Source organism: Simochromis diagramma, unplaced genomic scaffold, assembly GCF_900408965.1.
Source record: "Simochromis diagramma unplaced genomic scaffold, fSimDia1.1 OVJJ01000821.1, whole genome shotgun sequence".
Classification (NCBI taxonomy): domain Eukaryota; kingdom Metazoa; phylum Chordata; class Actinopteri; order Cichliformes; family Cichlidae; genus Simochromis; species Simochromis diagramma.
In genome coordinates this window covers 84518-102501 of record NW_024387547.1, presented here as the reverse complement: position 1 = coordinate 102501, position 17984 = coordinate 84518, and the positions used below count along the sequence as shown (strand labels likewise).

Genomic DNA, 17984 nt, shown 5'->3' with positions numbered 1-17984 from the left:
CAAAAACAGAGTCATGAAGTGTTTAATGGTCCTCAGATTTGTGATTGCTGGTTATTAAACAGTTTCCTGAAAAAAAGGCAACAATTGTTATTGATTATTGAGAATAGCCTCTTCAAATGATGTCCTTGCACAGGTCAGGGGTGTTACTCTGTACTATTTAACACTGAGCAGCTCCACGGCGTGGTGTGCAGTGTGTGGCATTAGGACAGCGGTTCCAAACTTTTTTCGCTGGGCCCCCTTTGTTTTACAAGAAGGATCCTGCAGGGAGACCTACCTCGGCACTTGTGCAGGTGAAGCAAAGGGCAGATTGCTTCACCATATTTTCTTGTCTTTGGCTTAGAATGAAGTTGGTTTGGAAACATATTCTGCGATGCTTCTTCTCCTGCTTTGCGTTTGTGTAGGCGCCCTGTGCTAGCAGTGTCCAAGCGTTTTTTTTTGTTTTCGTCCCTTTTCATACCACGCTCCCCCCCTGCAATGGCTCTGCGCCCCCCCTAGGGGCGGGCCCCACACTTTGGGAAGTTTAACGATGTTAATATTTTATTTTCTGCATGTTTTCTCCATGTCCAAAGTTTTTTTTTTCTTTGTCGCTCTCCACTAGATTTGAATAATGCACATGAACATGGACCTGACACTGTGGATGAACCTGTATATCTTTATGCAGACTTTAACACACAGACATGCACACAGACCGAACACATTTTCTTGTAGAAGTCTTTTACTGGGAATCATGGGCACTTCTGTTCAATGTTTCCTGATCTTGGTGGGACGCGTAGGCTTCTTCTAGTGATTTGATGTTTTTTTCTAATTGCTGAATATTTTTGTTTTCTTTTTTCTTTTTATGTGATGAGAAAGAAATTATTTTACCTCTCATCACAGCTTTCCCTGCATCGCATAGAACAGAAGCTGATGTTTCGGGAGTGTCATTATAGTCCAAATATGAAGTCCACTCTTTTTAAAAATATTTAATAAAGTCTTCATCTTTAAGTAGTGATATATTAAATCTCCAGTTTTTTCTTGGCGTAGTATTATTCTTGTGCATTAGTGTTAAAGATACAGGACCATGATCGCTGACAGCTATAGGGTGAATCTCAGTGTCTGAAATGTCGTTCAGCAGTGAGCTGCTGACCAAAAAATAATCCAGACGAGAGTAGGAGTGATGGACATGTGAGAAAAAAGTATATTCCTTACTGGTGGGGTGAAGGGAGTGCCATGCATCGCAAAGACCAAAGTCGCTCATATACTGTTTGATTATATTTATGGACTGCCAATTACGCTGAGTTCCCGCTGTATTGAGCCTATCCATGTCTTCATTTAGTCCAAGGTTGAGGTCGCCTCCAAGAACAAGTGTGCCATCTAAGTGTTCAGAGAGTGCACTGAAAAAACCGTGAAAGAATGAGGGATCATCAACATTTGGACCATATACACTTGCAATACATAGCTTTTTATCAAGTATAGATAGTTTAATGATTAAGAATCTGCCCTCTGGATCTATAACTGTATCGAGTACTGTGAAATTAATATTTTTATGTATTAAAATTGCTGCTCCCCTTTGTCTAGAATTATAACAAGCTGAGAACACATTGGGAAACTCAGGTGTTTTAAGTTCATTCGAACCTCTAAGAGGTCTGTGGGTCTCTTGTAATAGGACAACATCTGCCTGTAGTTTTTTGAGTTGGTTAAATATTTTTAACCTCTTTTCTCTGGAGCCAGCTCCATTTATATTCCATGTAATGAACCTCAGTGTACCCATAGATGTTTGTGTATAACTAGGGATGTATGCTGTGTGCGTCGCTTAGACAGGTGGAGAGAATACGTCACTTGTTCATAAATAAAGAGAAGGAGAGAGAGAAAAAATGTGTGGCGAGATGCTCCCTGAGTCTGACTTTGTGTATGCATAGTTACTAATATGAGTAGGCTTGGCTTAAGTGTGTGTGTGTGTATCTTATATGACTGTGTGCGCTGTCTGACTGATGTAAATGTGCTGCCGTTGAGCGCATGGTGCGTATGTGTCGAAATAAAGGATGTTTGTGGATGAGTGTCGAAGCAGGTGATCGAGGCAGTGAAAGGAATAAAGAAAGAAACCAAGGACAGGGGTGAGCAGCATAAAACCAAGAGGGGGGAAAAGAGAGAAAAAAAAACCGAGAAGAAAAAAACAAAACAAAAACAAAACGTAAACATTCCAATTAAATCACTGACGGAGAGTGACGGTGTTAATTCTGCTATGAAATCACACTTTAAGATGCGATTTGATGCTGGTAAGTTAAACAGATGTTAATGCAAGTTAGTGTGAGTGGATAAGGAAAGGGTGCAGCTGATTCTTATCTGGTGTGAGGTTAATACAGCCACGGAGTGATGTTGGGGTCGCGGTGGAGCTGTCCGTCCACGTACAGCCGGTCCACAGCGATGACAGCGCGGGAGCCCTTCTGGATGAAGCCGCGTTGGATTGGGAAGAGGACCCTGCGTCGTTCCAAGATCTCTTTGGGGAACTGGTCATTCACGCTGAAGTCCGTTCCTTTTAATTCCCTGCCGCGGCTTTTCACATGTTGCTTTTGTTTGAAGTGGCCGAATTTGGCCACGATAGGACGTGGTCTCCCGGCCGTAGCCCGAATGGGGCCGAGGCGATGTACCCGATCGAAGACGATGTTCTTCACAGTGTCCTCCGGCAGCTTCAGGTGGGTTTTGATGAAGCTTTTTACCGTGGTCTCCGCGTCCTCTCCAGCGGCTTCTGGAATACCAGAAAATACCAGATTATCACGCATGCTACGAGCTTGTAGATCGATAACTGTTTCTTTTATTTTTTTTATTTTCTCTATTGAGCTGGGTAACATTATCTGTGAGAGATTTCACCGACTCCCTTAGCGTGGCATTTTCAGCAGCAAGCGTTTCCACCTGCTGCTGGCTGTACTCCAGGGATTCTCGCAAGCATTTAAATTCTCGGTGAAGAATCTCCACCAAGGACAGCCTTGCGTCGAAACTGGACAATCGCTTGTCGATTGACTCCAGTATGTCAGCAATATCTTTGCCGGCTGGCGATGTTGAGCCGGGGGAATCTGCCGGGCGTTGTCTTTTCGACGACGGCGTCTCAGGTTTGGCCGGGGAAGCTGCACACTGGGTCTTCTTCATCACGAGATCCTGAAAGCACTGATCAATATAATCTTGGAGAGTCTCTAAACTCTCCTCGTTGTTCTCCAGGGTGTTGGAGATTATTTAGACAAATAGTGTTAGTTATAAGACAATTGATAAGTGTATTTGGTAATGCTGAAGCTTAAATGAATTTGTTCAAATCTAAACTACCATTTGCTTTAATTTTCCGCCAAAATCTCCGGCGTCTGACGTCAGTTACAACATGAGTCGCTTACCTTGTCCGTCACTTCCATCACTTACCTCTCCCCGATCTCTTGTTCAGCCTACCCAAGACTGATGGTAAAATAACTACCTTTACTGCCATTTCTAAGACTTATTAGTAATGAATATAGTTTCATTTATTTATTTGATACACTAGGAGTCATTCAGTACGACACAAATCAAAAAAAAAAAAAAAAAAAAAAAGAGTTGGTTCAATTATTTCTATAGAGTAACTCCACTGGATTTTAAACCACAGTTGAAGAGCACATGAGCAAATTGAGTGTTTAATAAGTAAAACCAAAGAGCATACCTGAGTGAGTGGATGTGGGGTAAACAGTGTAAGAGGAACGAGCTTGCAGTTTGACAGACTCTGTGATCACAGTGAATGCAGACTTTCACCTTCCTCTCCTGCAGGACTCTCACAGCTCGGCCATACAGCTGTGTTTCACTGTTGACTGGGAGGTGCAGCTGATTCTCAGTAAAGTCAAGTAAACTCAGGTAATCCATGTCCACCTCACTCAGAAGAGAAATGGTCCACAGCTGGCGTGACAAGGAGTCACGCCTACAGTTGGAAGGTTGGTAGAGAACTTCATTAGTTCACATGTAATCAGCTGCTGAGAACAAAGTCTATTTGTGTAGATTCATGCTGAAACTGAAGAACCATGTTCGCCTTTTTTATACAAAACTTCTAATTTGTGCAGAGCTGCAAGAGGCTTAAGAGGATAACTGCATACGATATAGACCAGAGACTGATGAGCTGAAGTGAGTTTACAGTCTTCAAGTTTTAGAAAGTAAATCTTAAACAAGTGTAAAATGTACATTCAAAATATGAACAGATAAAGTCAGCAGAGAGTCACCGAAGTTTGAACAGGATGTAAGAATCATTCTTTCTAAATGATAAAAGTCTACATTTCTGACTAAGTTTACCTGTTGTAGCAGTTTTTGTCTCTGGCTACAAGGACAAGTTTAACCTCCTAGGATGTGGCGTCCACATATGGGGACATCACATTTTGGTTGCCTAGACAACAATACTAAGTTTTGCTCTTTCAAATGAACCCTGTGGCTCAAAGGGGCACAGTTGTTGTTTCTCAGTTTGTTTTTGTACTCAGGAAAAATGCTGCTGTGTTCACACACCAAATAAAGAGTTTTGTACATCATTACTCAGTTGTGACTTTATAGTGTTCTATCGACACTATAAAGTCACAAGAACAAAGAGAAATTAAAAATACACGCCATTAAAGAGTTGGGGTGTTGGGGGGTTAATGGACTGATCATTGCTGACGTGTTTGGGTCTCACTGTTTGGTTAGAAACTAAAAAACAAAGACACTTCTCTTAAATCTTACAGGTGTTGTCATGGTCCTGGGTCGTGTGACCCAGTGTTTGAGTTTTTTATGTATCTTTGGTATTCATTTATGGTCTAGCTTAGTTCATCTAGTTAATTTCTAGGTTGCTGATCAGTCCTTTGTTTCTTAGTGGTTTATGTCATCTTCTCCTGTACTGTCTGTGAAAGTTCTCGGTCATCCAGGTCATCGTAGTCTAAGGAGCTTGGAAAGAAAAGCGTCTGGACTTCTTTGAGTTGCTTGAAGATGTTTCACCTCTCATCCGAGAAGCTTTTTCAGTTCCTCCTGTACTCATTCTCCCTGGTTCGTGCATCTACCTGTCATGCGTCTTGTCTGTGTGGTTATGTTAAGTTCATGTCATGTCTAATCTCCATGTTTCCTGTTTTACTTAGAAAACTGTATTGAATGAGCAGACTAACAACATGAAAATTTATCTAAACACATTTTTGTAGGGGAAATTCTTATATTTATGTTTAGATGTAAGCTAGAGGGTGAGACATTTTGACTTAGTGGATTTTGACTGAACACAATGTAACAAAGGCAGTATGTTTGTCATTGGAGGATAAAAGCTATATGTGTCTGCATGATAACTCAGGAGTAACACAACATTAATCTGGGAGATAAGTATGTTACTCTAACCTTACTTTGGGTTGTCTTTAGCATTGCTCTTGACCTCTGATCATGAAATTAAACAACAATTATGAGACCATGGGTCAGTGTTATGCAGTGGTGTTAGTTTATAAGTTAAATGCGCTTCAGCTGAGACTGAAAATGTCTTAAATAAGTAATAAAATCTCTCATTCAAATGACAAATGTCCAGGTGAAGTTAGTTAGCTTTCTGAGATCTCCTCACCTGCATTATTATGTATGTATCAAGACTAAACAATAATGTTACCAAATACCTAAAGACTACCTACAAACTTTCTACTGTCTACAACTCACTGGAAACGTGATGAAACAAAGCTGAAACAGATGTACAAAACCCTTTAACTTCAGTTCTAAATGTTCTCACTTACCTTTGAAGTTTGCTGAGACATCCCAGCAAAGGCCTCATTCCCTGCTTTGATACTGTTGTATCCTCCAGATTCAGCTCTATTTTCCTCTCCTTACTCTGGCTGATTACATAGGCCAGAACACAACACTGCTGAGGATCAAGTCTCTCCACTCACTTCAATACAGTAGACCGGTTTATCCAGGAGACAGAGGCAGACATCAGGTGACTGAGACTCATAGAGACATTGACATAAGAACATTAAGTCCATTTCACAGTCTTCACTGTCACTACAACCTACAAAGGTGGTCACCAAGTCTTTGAAGAACCAGTCAGACGTGTCTCTGAGCTGCTGAGAAGGAAGGAGACTTTCTAACAAATCAGTGTTCTTCTCACTCAACAGTCCACACAGGAAAGGGACCAAATGTTTCATGGCGACACGTAAACTCTCAGCGTAGCGTCTCCCTCTGGACTGAAATAGGGCTTTGGGCAAAGCGGGCCGGTCTAAATACTGACTCTGGGTAGGCAAACCTGAGTCTACCGTGTCCGCCTCCACCTGGACTCTGGATTGACGGGCCGGAGCCTACTGCGTCTACTAGATTCCTGGGAGGGCAGGCTGGGCCCTGCCCTGTCCTCCTTGTCCTCCCCCGCTCGGACTCGGACTTGGAGCTAGCAGGCTGGGGCCTGTTGCGTCCCCCAGACTCGGAGCTAATCAGGCCGGAGCCCGCTGCATTCCCCGGACTCGGAGCTGGCAGGCCGGAGCCGGCTACATTGTCCGTATTTCGAAGCTAACGAAGCCGGAGTCTGCTACACTGCCCGGACTCGGAGCTAACAGGACGGAGCCTGCTATACTGCCTGGACGCAGAGTTAACAGGCCGGAGACTGCTACACCGTCCAGACACGCAGCTAACAGGCCGGGCTGAAGCCTGCTACGACGCACCTCCATCTGATCCCCAGATTGCTTAGTCCACCTCCGCTCGGATTCGGAGCTAATAGGTTGGAGCCTTTTGTATTCATCCCCATTTTGGACCCTGGGCTATCATTATGAAGACAAGGACACTTATCGAAGCTTTATTGTGTGTATTCGTGGTTTGGGACTTGGGACATTGCGGTGCTCCTTGGGTGAGAACTGCAGAATATGAGCTGAGTATGGGTGAAACTTATTTTAGTGGCACTAGGTCAACTGTAGCAGTGCACCTGGAGTCACCAACAATTCATTTGGCTCTGGTTGTTAGCTTAAATCAATATGAAGTATTACCCAAATTACAAGGTTATCTTGTTCTGTATAATCTTTCATTTTCACTTAAGAAAAAGCAGTATTTGTCGTTAACATCTGCAAAGTACGAAAATGCTTTTAAATGTAATATGAAACGAAGGTTAATGATGATTGTTTTACTTTTACTTATATCCGGAGATGTGCAACCAAATCCTGGACCTGAGTTGAAAAGTGTCCAGACCCCTGCTGATTTTAAATCTCAGCCAGGGTTAAAATGTGTTCATCTAAACGTACGCAGTTTATTACACAAGATGGACTTGGTCAGAATTTGGGCGAAATCGACAAACGCGGATATTGTGATTATCTCCAAAACTTGGTTGTCCAAATCTATTACAGATGATGACATCAACATAACGGGATACAATCTTTATCGTACAGATAGGCCTGGGAAAGGTGGAGGCGTAGCAATTTATGTTAAATCAAGATATGAAGTATCCATTGTCTTATCTGAATCTATTCCTAAACAAATGGAATTCTTGGCTTTTTCCAGTTAATACTTGTACAGCTGCTGTTATTGTGTATATATTTATTTATTTATTTATATTTCTTCATACATTCTTATATAGTTCTATACTGTGTATTGTGTATTTTGTTGTACAGTTATTTTATTTTCAACTTTAATTTATATATTATTCCTTCCTAGTTAAATTTACCCTTTTTAATTTTTCATATTTATTTCCTATCTTATTCATAGCCTTTTCCTTTTTCTTTTTTTTCTTTAGGTCATGAGCAGTTGTCTAAGCATTTCACTGCATATCGTACTGTGTATGACTGTGTACGTGACAAATAAAAATTTGAATTTGAATTTGAATATTAAAATAGTAAAGTCTCTCTCTCTATAACAGTTGTTGGGTGCTATAGGCCTCCGTCTTCTGTAAAGGAAACTTTATTATCTCTAAAGCATCTTCTGTCCAAATTAAATTATAACGAACTTCTATTGGCCGGAGACTTGAACTGGGACTGGCTGAATATAGCTTCTGATGAATTTAAATCCTTCTGTGACTCTGTTAATCTTAGCCAGTTGGTCAACCTACCTACAAGGCCAAAGAGTCCTGACAAATTTACTTTGATTGACCTAATTCTAACAAATGTCCCTCATAAGTTCCTGTCTCTAGGCGTGTTCTGTAATGATTTAAGCGATCATAGTGTAGTTGCTACTTGTAGGAACACTAAAATCCCTAAATGTAAACCGCGTATCATCTGTAAAAGAAATTTTAAAATATTTAATGAGCAAGCGTTTCATTATGACTTGTCCATGGCAAATTGGGAAAATTTGAGTCTGATACCAGACATCCATCTGGCTTGGGCTTATTTAAAAGAAATTTTTATGAAAATTTTAAATAAGCATGCACCTGCCAGAAAATTTAGGGTCAAGGGACGGGAGAACCCTTGGTTTTCATCGGAATTATCAGAGTCCATCCATCAGCGCAACGTGGCATGGGCAAAAGCTAGGAAAAACGACTCCCTGACTGACTGGTTAGATTTCAGGAAATTAAGAAACAAATGCACGACACTTATCAAGAAGGCTAAGTCAGAATATTATTTATCCGTTACGACAGAAAACCTCAATAACCCCCAGAAATTTTGGAAAGTAATTAAGTCCTTATCTATAAATAAAATATCACAGGCTCTTCCAAAATTCATTTTAAAAGATTCTGTCCCAGTTTATGACAGAACTGAGGTCTTAAATAGCTTTAACAAGCACTTCGTAGCTACTGGTTTTTTATTTAACTCTGTTGGAGCAGCCCCCATGATTCCCTGCACAGAACCCCAAACATATTTTGGGGAGCTTTTTGATTTTTCTCCTTTTTCTGTCCAGGAAGTGCATAAAGCTCTTAAAGCCTTAGATCACAGGAAACCCCCAGGGCCAGACTTAATAGAGCCCTATTTTCTGAAAATAGCAACTGATTACATTGCACAACCTCTTACGATCCTTTTTAATCTTTCAATCCAAAATAAAGAAATTCCACTTGTTTGGAAGTCTGCTTTTGTTACGCCAATATTAAAAGGAGGCAACCCGGCCATTCTGACTAATTACAGGCCAATATCAAACTTGTGTGTCTTGGCAAAAGTCCTTGAGTCTCTCGTCAGTGAGCAATTAAAAGAGTTCTTGTACTCTAATAAAGTTCTCTCAAAACTGCAATCTGGGTTCAGAAAACAGCATAGTGCTGTTACGGCTGCCACAAAAGTGATAAATGACATACTTGTTGCTCTTGATAAAAAACAGCACTGTGCTTCTCTGTTTATCGACCTGTCAAAAGCTTTCGACACTGTGGATCACGCCATTTTAAAGCATAGGCTTCTTTCTTTGGGGCTGTCTAGACATGTCGTCTCCTGGTTCACTAACTATTTGAGTGACAGGACTCAATGCATTAAATGTGAAAATCTGTGCTCAGAACTTTTGAATATTCACACTGGGGTGCCACAGGGTTCAATTTTAGGACCTCTGTTGTTCATCATGTATATAAATGATTTGGGACAAAATGTGTCCAATGCTAGTATGCATTTTTATGCTGATGACACAGTTATTTATTCCTTTGGCTCAAACCTTGAAAAGGCAATAGAATCTTTGCAGAAAGCTTTTGACGTGGTTCAGCACACACTTCTGGAGCTGAAATTGGTTCTCAATGCTGAAAAGACAAAGCTAATGTTGTTTTCAAACATGAAGAGATTTCCTCAAACTGTCCCTTTGGTGTCTACTCTTGAGGGAAACCTCATAGAAGTGGTGCATACCTATAAATATCTTGGATTTTAATTTAATGACTCTCTGACCTTTAAATCTCACATAGACAATCTTGTGAAAAAACTCAAACTAAAACTGGGATTTTTCTTTGGAAACAAATTTTGCTTTTCTTTTGAGACAAAAAAGCGTCTTGTAAATGCCACATTTTTTATCTGTTTTAGATTATGGTGATCTGCTGTACATGAATGCTTCCACCCAGTGTCTTCATAAGATTGACTCAGTATATCATGCCTCTTTACGGTTTATTACAAACTGTAGGGCCTTGACCCACTGTTGTGATCTGTACGCTCGAGTGGGATGGCCTTCGTTGTCCTCCAGGAGGTTTGGTCACTGGTGCATCTTTATTTATAAGGCCCTGCTTGGACAAATGCCCACCTACATTTGCGATCTGCTCACACGGAGGAGTACTGTTTCTTACAGCCTGCGTTCAAGCGATCTTTTTTTGCTCAATGTTCCATTTGCCAGAACTGAACTGGGAAAGAGGGCTTTTACTTATGCTGCCCGTTTCACATGGAACATGATGCAAAAAGACTGGAAGATAGCAGATCTTATTTCATTAAATGCTTTTAAGTCCAGATTGAGAGAGCCAGAGAAAAATGTTTTTAAAATGTAATTGTTACTTATAATATGTATGTAACTTTGTAATTTCAACATGTTGTCGCCTCTTGGCCAGGACTCCCTTGAAAAAGAGGTTTTTAATCTCAATGGGACTTTTCCTGGTTAAATAAAGGTTAATAATAATAAATAATGTGTTTGCTCCCCTAAACCAGACACTGCTGTAGAACACATCTGGTCTTCTCTGGATCCTTTAAGACCCACAGAGCTGCAAAAAAACTCCTGAACCGTGTAGTGGAGAAAGGCACACAAGGGTTTCCTTACAGTTGGGCTGATTTGAATCAGAAGCTTGCTCAAAATGGCCAAATTAGCACAGCTGTCTAGTTTGGGCAGTGATGTCAGGTTCACATTTTTCCCTTCTGTTGCACAAAAAGCTGCCTGAGATAAAGACAGTATTGCATCCCATTTAGTGCTTTTATTTTCAGATGTCTTGGAAACATTTCTCTGATTGCAGAAATGGAGGATATTGAGGTATATTTCAGTAACTGTGCAGGGATGTGGAGAGAAATCTGAGCCCTCAAAGCTAAAGCAGGCGACCACCATGGGGGTGTGGCAAAGAGAGAATAACTCCAAGTTACACAAGACTGTAATGGCCAGAGGGGCCGATGGCGCAATATGGCAGCCTCGCTTCTGTCAGTCTGCCCAAGGGCAGCTGTGGCTGCAACTGTAGCTTGCCTTCACCAGTGTATGAATGTGAGAGTGAATGAATAGTGGTATTGTAAAGCGCTTTGAGGGTCCGAAAAAGCGTTATATAAATGCAATCCATTATTATTATTATTATTATAAGACTTTGTTGAAGTCGTCCTCACTCAGATTCTTGGATAAGTACTCTCTGATGCCCTGCTCACTGAAGCCTTTCACTTCCACTCTGAGACAGCCCTAATCCAACAGGAAGTCTGCTGACTCCACCTCTGGTCTGCAGGTGATAATGATGTTTGCTTCAAGTAGAAGGGTCTTCTGGATGAGCTCCAGCACTACTGACTGGGTCGCTGTAAAGGGAACATCTGGTACTCCATCAAAAATGATGGTAACACTGTCAGCAATATCCTTTATGTCCTCTAAGACCTCATATTTGCCTTCATCTGGTTCACAGAACACACTGAAGAGAAGATCCTCCAGTTTATGGACCTCTGTGATGTTGAGTGTTTCTCTCATATCAAAGTAGAACATGTAATCTAGATCCTTGTTATCTTTCTCTGACCACAGTTTCAACATCTGATGGACCACAGCTGTTTTCCCAGTTCCAGGTTTTCCTACCAAAAGGATTTTTCTTTCATATGTTTTCAGCAGTTCACTGGGAGAGGCTCCCTGTTTGTCCTCAGGTATGTAGGCCTTGAGTTTTTTAGTGTGAACCTTCCTGCTCTTCTTGATCTTTGACTTTTTTATTTTGGATGCTAAAGCCTGTCCTTGTGTGTCTAACACAAGTGAAGTGGAGGACAAAGATGTCTCCTTGTTGAATAGGACTGCTTTACTTTGGATCCATGATCTTTCTGAAATCTTCTGAGCTTCAAATTTCAACTTTTGCTGGTATCTGTGACACGGTTTAGGGCCTGAAAGAAAAGAGGTGTAGGAGAAATTAATTAAAAAGTAATTGAGGGATTTAACTCATGTGTCACTGAACAACACTGCATTATTACTGCAAATCTTGCCACAGACTTCAGTTTGTTTAAAAATACCTTGTAAATACGTTACATCCATGTTGATGTCGTCCTTGATGGAAAAGCAGCTGATTCAGTAGTTCAGGTCAAATTTGTCTCGTGAAGAGGAATCTAATGCTGTAATTTCCAGAAAATATGGCAGCCTTTCTGTTCTTCTCTTTCTTGTTATGTCAATAATCCTGAGAAACTCATAGCAGGCTGCTTCCCCCTTTTTTATGACACAGTTCACAATTTCTCTGGTTTTGTCAAAGTCGTCACCTGCTGTCTTTATTTTACTGACTTCTTCCTCAGAGAAAACTTCTTTCTGGTAGAGATGCTCCACATTGACAGTGAGCTCCTTTAATGTTCTCACCAGTTTGGGCTTGTCCCTCCTGACGTACTCCACAGCGGACTGAGATGTACAAGCCATGTTACCTTTATTTCCCGGATAAACGTAAATTCAGTAAAATCATAATTCACGTCGGCAGTAATGACACCCGGTTACGCCAATCGGAGGTCACTAAAATCAATATTGAATCGGTGTGCAACTTTGCCAAAACAATGTGGGACTCTGTAGTTTTCTCTGGTCCCCTCCCCAATCAGACCAGGAGTGACATGTTTAGCCGCATGTTCTCCTTAAATTGCTGGCTGTCTGAGTGGTGTCCCAGAAACGATGTGGGCTTCATAGATAATTGGCAAACCTTCTGGAGGAAACCTGGTCTTGTTAGGGGAGACGGCATCCATCCCACTTTGGATGGAGCAGCTCTCATTTCTAGAAACATGGACCAATTTATTAAACCCCCCAAAATATGACTATGTGTTAATAGACCTCTCTGCATTCAATCATATCTGTTATTAATCTCTATTGTTGATTTCAGGAGACACAGCACTGACTTAGCCCCCCTTTACATCAACGGGGAGTGTGTGGAGAGGGTCCACACCTTCCGGATCCTTGGTGTCCTCATCTCTGCTGACATCTCCTGAACAGACAACATCTCAGCGGTCGTCAAGAAGGCCCAACAGCGGTTGCACTTCCTGAGAGTCCTCAGGAAGTACAAGCTGAACTCCAACCTGCTGCTGACCTTCTACCGCTCGTCCATTGAGAGCCTGCTAACCTACTGCATCACGGTATGGTACGGCAGCTGCACCAAGGCGGATAGAGTGAGGCTTCAGAGTGTGGTCTTCCCTCTCCCCTCCCTGATGGACATTTATTCCTCCCGCTGCCTCAGCAGAGCAGCAAACATTATCAAGAACAGCTCCCACCCTGGTTTCAACAGGTTCAGCCTGCTTCCCTCAGGGCAGCGCTACAGGTGCATCAGCACAAAAACCCACAGACTCAAAAAGAGTTTCTTCCCCAAAGCTATAACCACCCTGAACTCACACATGCACCGATAATACAACCCCCCCAATTATTTTTTTTCTTCCCACTTCCTCTTTAGACCACCACTGTGCAATAACAATTCTATATGCAATAACCCAACTGTATATACACAACACTATTTATTACATATTACTTTTTTTAAAAACCGGCTTGTAAATTTGAACATTTTATACATACATTTTATTTTATACATACTGTTGAGTGTTTTTAGTATAAAATGGTGAAAGTCCCTCTTTTTGCTCCTCCCCTCACCTGTGGATGGACGGTGCTGTTACCGTGGTGACAGCTTGGATGTGTTTCAGTCCTGCCTGGTTATCACTGCAGGAATCTTTACTTTCACATTTGTTACAGGTAATAACTCTGATTTTTCTGTGTATTATGAACTAAATGTATCCTGATACACACAGAGATGGATGAGCAGAGGTCACATGATGAAAGAACAAACATGGAGTCTTTGATTTATTTAGATATTTATTGATGAATGCAAACAAACCCTGACACTGAACCATCGTCCAGCAGAACAAACCTGATCACATGACCTGCTGACCCAAACAGTGAAAAGCTCCATGGCAACAACAACAAACAGCCTCACATATGTTAACAGAGGCTGTTAGAAGCACAGAGTCTTTACAGTCTTTCTCCTGTTTGGACACAGATCTCTGCACATCTTCATCACAGTTACTCACAGACGTGCAGAGTGTGTGGATATCAAAGCTAAGTTTCCACCATGTTTGTAGTCTGTACTGGGACTCATGGAGCATCTCTCTATGAGCACTCAGTGCTTTAAACAGTGAGTCCCAGTTTAACCAGCAGCCTTCACACCACACATCACACAGACATGGAAACTTCAAACCCTCAGACTGAAGACACCATCAGAAATAAACAGATTGTGATGAAGATGAAGAACTGGAACAGTTTGCAGTGGTTTGTTCTGTTCCTGTCAGAAATAAGAGTCTGGCAGCACTTTGCTCTCCTTCCACATGTTTAAGGAGGAAGTGAAGAAGAGTGAGTGAGTCGTCTTCCTCTGTGGGCCCAACATCAGGCAGCAGCCACGTATTTTTAAAAACCCAGCACACTGCTTCAGAAACACTGAGTCAGGCTACCAGAGTCATGTGATCAGTGAGGTCTTCACTCAGGACGTCACTGCTTCAGGACCTGATTCAGAGGTTTATGAGGACGTGGATCATTGGTGCTGATGTTGTGTGAGAGCTGGTGAACCATGGGGAACATAAATAACAACCAGGCCATCAGCAGTTCTACCCCCAGCTCTAAAACCTACATAATACACTATACATATAGTTATATAGCTTATAGTATGTTATATATAAACGTAGCTGAAGCAGTTTCATTTGTAGCTTCACGCTGCACTTCATATGTTTGTCCACCAGATGGCAGCACAGAGGCCTGTGTTGGAAAGCTTTGAGTAATGAAGCGTTTTCAATCCAAGCTTCAGAAAGCTTCATGTGGTCATCAAGGAAGCAACCAGGAAATATCTGCTGTGTGTAAAAACAGCAACACAAGAATCCAGGATGAAGACAAGAAACTCAAAGCTCACAAAACAGGTGGAGCTAATTTTGTGACGTGTTTCTGTAAAAACACCACAGAAGTGAATCATCAAAGTTTCCATGTGAGCTGATGATGCTGCTGCAGAGTTTCTGTGAACCTCCTGTGACCCCGCCTCCTCATACAGAGACATCTTATTGGCTTTATTCATTCTGCTCAGCACAGACCTGCTGCACCCTGGATCCCAACAAGTGCTCCAGTTGGATCCAGTTTGATCCAGTTTCTGGAGTAAATCTAATGACAGACCCCCAGGTGACCTCCAGAGTCTTCTTGTTGTTTCAGCTCAACCATGAACTCTGTTAAATGCAGTAATCAAACCATCATAGATCATAGATCCTGTTTCACAGATGAAGCTGTCCCTCTAAGTGTAATCTAACACAGCTTATTAAACTCACTGCAGTCTGTCCTACCTGGACATCAGGACAGACATCAGGTAGGTACATTTTAGACTAGAATGGCAAAGAGGAACCTGTCAGTAGAGGAACGAAAGAGAAGGAACAGGGAGTATCAAAAAGGAAGGAGAGAAAAAATATACAGCCAGCCTGAGTTGAAAAAAGAGTTTCTCATAAAGGAAAGGGAAAGATGGAGAAATAGATTGAAAGAGGGAAAAAATAAAGAACATCAGGGATTTGAAAGAAAAGGAAAAAAGGCAGAAGAGAAGGTTTTGGAAACAAGAGAATGAAGGAAAAACGGAGATAAAGTCCAGCAGGGTCTAAACACACAACTACAGAGTACTTTAGACATTAATTCTGAGGAATCAAAGCGTAATAGGTAGCTGCTTGCTGGTGAACTGTAGAACTTGACGTGTGCAAAAATAGAAATGTTATGAAGTGTCTTGTGATATTCCATAAGTTGATAAAGTTTAATGGTCATTTTGAAAGAAATAATATCTTGTTTTCTACTAGTGTGTCATCACTGTCAGATTTTTGTCACCACCGTCAACACCTTGTCAACTCCATAATATGGATTTTTTTTGTTTATTTTTCTCTTTTGAAGTACCATATGTTTTGCTCCCTCATGATCTTCCAATAAAAATACTTAATTTCCTGAATAAATGTGTCATTTAATGCTAAATGCTAATGCTAAATATGATTGTTTCTTATGGAGATTAAATACAGTCTTCTGAAAATATGTATGACTGTAACTCTAATAATAAAAAGCCCAAAAATCATACTTTTAAACGTGGTATAATTAGTTTGACAACATATGTGCATAAATAGTAGAATAGAGAAGCTGCTAACAGTCAAAACAGCTGAAACAATTTTAATTAAAAAATATATATTTTTATATTTCTTTGTGTCTGATGGTGTTGAGTAAAACCTTGCACTTGTCCAGCAAAAACAAAGTATTAAAAAAATGTTACACCTGGGAGACTGTACCAAAACATTGTGAGACAGCCAAAACTTTGTGTAACTGTCACAGACAGTGGCGGTCCTAGCCTATTTGGTGCCCTGGGCGAACACTCCCTCTGGCGCCCCCCCCACACACACACACCCACACACACACAAACAAAACATATTAAGGATTGTACATTAACATAAAACTGTTGTACACACACACACATATGAAGAGAGAGAGAGTATGCATAGTATGCAAACGGCTACCAAACAGCCATCATAATTCGTCATACAGTGAGAACAGGACAAATCAACAACTGACAATGACTAATTAATATTAAAATCTGTAACATAATGTATTGTTTGGAGTTTAGTCTGTTACTGTTGCTATTTTTACCATTTCTTCTTGGAGCAACTGTAACGCACATTATTTCCTTAGGGATTAATAAAGTATTCTGATTGTTTCAGGATGAGCTGCCATTATCCAATCACACATCTGCTTACCTGCATCTGCTGCTCGTTTCTCCTCCTCTTCTTTTCTCTCTTTTCTAAACTGAGGACCTGATGGCTTTGAACTTTTCTTGTCCATCTTCCATTGGTTTTAATATTGCACTCCAGTATGAACACCCATCCCTCAACCCGAGGATCACTACAACATGATCTAACAGACCTACACCTTAGTTCACAGATTCACTTTGTCTAGGGTGCACTTCTGAGATTTCACACAACCCAGGATTCAAATCATGAATACATAATGGGCTTGGATTTACAACATTATAAATGAAATGTGCTCTATTTGGAAGCAGCCGCTCTCCTCCCCTTTCGACGGGTTGTGTGTGAGACTTTAAATCATCAATTTAAATTGATGATCCCTTTACTCCTAGTCCTAAAGTGTATATTTATTTTCTTACTCTTCTTATATTTATTGTTTGTTTACTTGCACTGCTGTAACTGCAGCCTTGTCGTCTCGTCTCTCTATATGCTGGACTGTATGTAGCGGAGATGACAATAAAGTTTACTTTGACTTCAGCAGCAAGCAGGTGCACCGAGGGCTCTCGCGCTCACTTTTTGTGTATATAATTTCGAAAAAACATTGGTGCAAATTATAAGTCTGTATCATAATGTCTGGTGTTTTCGTGTTTGTTGGTTTGTTTTTATTTTGTGAGTTGGTTATTAGACGCTGCTCCAGCCGGTCAGTGAATCCCCCGCCGCCCCGCCCTCTCCTCACTGTGCCGCAAGCAGCAGGCGCACCTCGCAAACGGAGGGCGCCCTTACTCCCAGGAAATGGGCGATAGAAAACCAATCGGTGCCTATGCCATTCCCAATATGCGCTGGCATGACGTCGGGGCAGCATGAGTACGAGCATTTTTTTTTTTTTTTTGCCGATCCCTGTGATGCCGCCCCGGGCAACCGCCCGTGTTGCCCATATCTAAAACTGCTACTGGTCACAGACCTGGGTCTGAGGAACCCAGGGTTACTGTATACCATACTTAAATATTTCCTCTGACGTTTTCAGAGATGCCTTACCCACCAAACAGAGAGAACAAGGTTCAGTGTGCCTGGAGAAAACCGTCTGATCCCTGCATTTTGTATGGAAGTTTGCTGCTATCTCTAAAGGCTCTGATATAAATCACTTTGGTATTTTTAATAGCCAGTTGTTCACACAAATGTTATAGTGTCATATATAATGTTTAAAAACCTTAAATTCTTTTTACAGTTCTATGAACATTAAGTTTTAATAGAGCGCCTGATTGT

General features: G+C 41.2%; 1 long non-coding RNA gene across 1 annotated transcript; it reads right to left on the bottom strand.

Moving 5' to 3' along the window:
* Positions 1–438: 438 nt before the first annotated feature.
* LOC120727431 lies at positions 439–16318 on the bottom strand. Its single transcript, XR_005694537.1, has 3 exons — positions 16307–16318; positions 13393–13394; positions 439–737 (listed from the first exon to the last, which is right to left on the bottom strand). It is a non-coding gene; the product is annotated as an uncharacterized LOC120727431 (long non-coding RNA).
* Between the last annotated feature and the right edge of the window lie 1666 nt (positions 16319–17984).